The following is a 5,000-nucleotide window of genomic DNA, read 5'->3' as shown; positions in this document are numbered from 1 at the left end:
CGTAGGATTTGATGTCTTTCGCCCCTGGGCAGTGCAAACGCACAAGGCTAGAAGAGGAGGAGTAAACACCAAGCGTTGGGGGCTGGTGTTCACGTGCCTGAGCAGCAGAGCCAGCCACATCGAAATCTTAGAAGGTATGGACTCCAGTGCCTTTATCTGTGCATTGAGGAGGTTCTTCGCACTACAAGGCTATGCTAACTCCTCAAATGTGACCAGGGTACAAATTTCGTCAGAGCTAAGACGAAGCTTCACGCAGCAGCATCCGAGTTAGATAAGAAGAAAGTGGAGAAGTTCGTAACAGAGTGCGGTTGCAAGTGGGAGTTTAACCCTCCCTATGCATCACTTTTTGGCGATGTGTAGGAGAGGCAGATAAATACAATTTTGCCGTGTATTGGACGCTATGTTCACTGAGTTAGGTCAGAGTCAGCTTACACACAAATTGCTGGTGAAGTTGTAGCCATTGTGAACGCCAGGCCAATAGTGGCACTGCCGTCCAACACAGGTGACCCGCAGCCTGCGATTTTACTCACTATGAAGACACGCCGACCCGGACCCCCTCCAGGTCAGTTTATGCGGACAGATATCTACACGCGCCAGACCAGGTGGAGGAGAGAGTACTTGCAGAGCCTACAGCTGCGAGAAAAGTGGATGGAGATGCGGCAAGACCTGTGCGTAGGAGATATCATTCTTGTGCAAAACAAATCAAAACACCGTAATGATTGGCCACTGGGACGAGTCTTGGAAGTCCAGAGGAGGAATGACAGCAGAGTGAGGAAAGTCAAAGTAAACGTTGTCAGAGCCGGAAAAAGGAAAACCTACCTTAGACCAATTAAGGAGCTGGTTCTACTCCTGACCGACACAGCTGATCCAGACCAGCAGTAAACGCCATGACAATATGAGTAGCAAGGAGAAGAATCCTTGGGCGAGGAGTGTGATGAATAATGAACATTAAATCGAAGAGAACTTGGTTACGTAATTAAGGTTGGTTTGTTCTGACTTAGATAAGACACGTTTCTCTTCTGTTTCATTTATCGAGTTTTACGCCGCTATCTTCATGTATTATTGTTCCCAGTTTAATCAATTGTGTAACTAGCCATTCCCGTTTTTTTAACTGGTTTTACACGTGAATTGTACCTTTATCAGAGAACGCCCCTTAAGCTTTTGTGGAGTTGGAGTAAGGAGATCTACGGAGCAACATTGGAGTTTTCAGAGCAGTTTTATCTTTTTCGGAGTTACATAACGTTGGAGTTTCTCTAGCCCTTTAGACAGGATCAGACGTAAGTTTCACCTTATTGTATTTAGTTTTCGTTTTGCTTTCAATTTTGCTTCTTTTGTGATTAGTCTTGGCCCCTCTTTTGATCTCGTACATTGTAATTTCCCCTTTTAGTTTTCACCGCATGTGTATAATAATTCAGACGAGTTGGTGTTCAAATTAAACGCTGTTGAGTCAATTTGTGCTGTTGAATTCTATACTGTGGTTGACACTTCCCGATCTCCAGTGCAAAACATCCCGTGTTCGCTGCACTGGATATGTGACAGTACAGATGATTGTTATTTAATTCCAGTTGACAATAAAAATTCGAGTTTCATTCCTGAACAAAGGAAAAAACGACTAAACCACGTTTTTGAAATATGCATCCACTTTAAATAACTCATCCGTAGAAATAACAAACAGCTTAGTGTCCAAGAAAAGAATTTGTGGAGTGACTTCGTCCACCAACTTTAAGCTATTACTGGCGTACTGTTTTGTCGTTCTCGTTCTCTTTCTCTCTTCTTTCATTTCTGTTCTTCTGACATAGGCCGTCCAGGCATCTTGAAACCTTAGTAGATTCGAAATTAAAAATCTTAAGACATACCAAAAACTGCAATTCAGAGCAAAAAGCAGCCCTAAACAAATTAAAAATAATTCATGACGTCATGGCTATAAAACCAAATTTTCTCACATCGATGGGTTACCATATTTTCTTAGCTATGGTGCTTGGCGCGCCGAGCTCCGCTACAAATTACATACCATTGTATATATATAGCAACCATTATATGGAAATGGAATTCGTTTTTTGGAATTTGTTTACCGACGGAACATCTTAAGGGTGCTCAGGAGCTCGTTCAGCATGTGTCCGCACATTCCGGATCGAATTGAAATTTGGCAGTGTTGGTTTTTGAGGAGCGGGGAAAACCAGAGTACCCAGAGAAAAATCTCTCGGAGCAAGGAGAGAACCAACAACAAACTCGACCCACATATGACGTCGGGGCTGGAAGGCGAGTGCTCTCACAATTGTACCGCCCCTGTTCCTGCTCCTGCTCCTGTTCCTGTTATGTTAAGTTATATACATGGCTAAATTCATAGGAACTCAAGAGCTGCTGACAGCAGATTTAACATTTCATACCAAACAAAAACTTCTCCTAACACTTCAATTCATTGGTGCTGAGACTTCACTAGTATAATTAAGCAATCAGTATGCAGTTGGAGAATTAATTCCTGTAGGTATGTATCCTCGGCTACCTGTACTGGCCAGATCTGTGTATCCAACATGGGCAATTGACAGTGAAGCACCACTTTCAAGGAATGCAGAATTTTGGTCCACATCCTCATGCTGTTTGATGAAGACAACATGTCCCTTGGTCACACCATCAGGCCCCACAATGCAGTTGTCTGTGTTGGCATAGTCTGTGTCTGCCCTCTTAATCTTTCGTTTTAAATGTTTCAAGAACATTTTATTCCAAATAGAAGGGAAAAAACAGGAATCACTGGTTGCTGCAAAGCAAAGTACCAGCAATTCACCTCTGAAACTGGATTTATACAGTATACTGTATTGTAAGTGTAACTAACAGGAAAATGCGCACATGATTTTGTACTTAGTCTCTGACATCATACAATGGAGACTAGAAAAATTAGTGACAAAGAGGTGTCACATTCAGAGCTTTTGGTTTTTTCCTTTGGAAATCTACCATTTTTACATCTTAGCCATGCAATATCTTTTGGGACAGGAGGAGCATATGCACAATTTCAAGAGGAGTAGGGATAAGATTAGGGTAATTTGCACATTATAGCTTACGAGGGTGGATTGAATGTTACATAATGATGGCTACATACCTTAAATCGTAAGAGCCTTTCAGGATGAACACTGGCATCAAATTTGGTCTCAGCCTGCTGCCACCTATTTAACTTGAAAATTTTTACAATGGGTTCTCGAACTTGAGAAATTGCTTTCAATTTATTGGCTTCTTCTTTCACCTCTTTTATTGCCTCTCAATTGCTGCTGCAGTACCCTTTCAGATTTCTAAATTGCACAAAAATAAAGTCTTATCCCTCCCCTCGAGTATGTACTTAAAATAGAATGATCAATATATTTATTTGAAACTTTTATGTTCGTTGATTCACAAATCAAAATGGTTGGGCTTTCAAAGCTCCATCGATCACATCTGAAAACGACTAGAGGAATTCCTACGCTGTACGAATTGTTGGCCTCAGTTGATAAATGATCCAAATCTCCACAGCAAAAAAACCTAAACAAAACACAGAACTGCATCTCAATTCCGTTAAAAAGAGCATCACTTATTTTAGAAACACTTGAGGTGTAATTTATGTACAAGAAAGTAAACAAATATAAGTGGTACACAGTTCACCATTCATCGTGATCGCCATGGCCAATGTTAATAATCAAACCCAGATGTTGACATGTGCATGCCTCAATGAGCTCAGTTTCTTTTTAGGGGAAGATGACAAACACCATTGGTATGTTTCTAAAATACCTTTTCTGACAAACCTCTTCCCTGTAAGTAACTTCAAGCTGAAACATGGATGAATGCTGATGCATGCCACCTACAATCGGCATCATAATTAGTTGACACATCGTCTTTCTATGGCAGTTTTAGTGCACCAAATAAGACTCCTCTCTTTTTCACACAATAAACCACGAAAGAGACCCCGCTCCCCCATGCAATGTTGCTTGTTTGGACCTCGAGATCACAGCAATTGCCGAACAATATTGTTTTGGGGGGAGGGGGGCTGAAAGGACAAGCAAGGGGGAAAAAACAGAGCACCGTGAAGAAATAGGCGGTTCAAAAGGTAAATGTGTCAACAATTTTGGCGCAGATTGTGGATAAACTGCTTGTTCATCAGAAAGTCCCACATAAATTCTAGACATTCTCCCTGCAAACTGTGGGTTCTCTGGGTACTTTTCATGAAGCGTTTTTGTAGCGAAGGAGAGATGGGTTCCACCAAGGACTTCATAGCTGTGGTTGTTCTTTTCTTCTTCCTTACACTCAATCTTACTTAATAACCCTTTTGCTACCACAAACAGGGCTCCATAGTTTCCTGCTGGGTTTCTCTCCATTTCTGCCTCCAAACTGTTCAAAAAACTTTCATTAACTCTCCTGAACTGCCTTACTTTTGATGAAAGTTCAAGTTTATCAATGTCAATGAAATGAGATGAGGCTGTAATGAAAACAAAACCAGTACTGTATTATACTACAAAATGAAGCACCTCAGAGGTGAAAAAGAAATCAATTGAAACATTTCACTCCCTGAGCATTGAGGCAAAGTATGTCTTAATATAACCCAGTTTACTGAAAGAACAAACACTTGATCCCAGAGAATACACTAATTGAGTGACCAGTTCAGCTTCACAGTTTTCCAGCAGAATCACAAGGTAATTGCATATTGAACATGTATCTACATTGTAATAGTTAATGGAACATCTACGAACTTAATCATAGCAAAGTTATATTCCAATCATTCCATTAACTCCAAACCAATCAATGCACTCGTTAAGTTTACATCATATTTTGATTTAGAATATAAATACATAAACTTTAATTGGAAAATTCCTTTACTAAACATGATCTTGAAATGTCACTCATTTAATAACAATGAAATGATATATATATGAACTGCGGATATGAAATGAAGGGAAGATATGATCCTTGCAGTTATGAATGCGAGTTTTGCAAATGCGTAAAGAAGCCTGAAAAATTCAGGACTTCAACGGGGTTGGAAC

This window comes from Montipora capricornis, chromosome 7, assembly GCF_036669925.1.
Source record: "Montipora capricornis isolate CH-2021 chromosome 7, ASM3666992v2, whole genome shotgun sequence".
In the NCBI taxonomy this organism is placed as follows: Eukaryota; Metazoa; Cnidaria; class Anthozoa; order Scleractinia; family Acroporidae; genus Montipora; species Montipora capricornis.
This window is presented reverse-complemented; position numbering follows the sequence as displayed.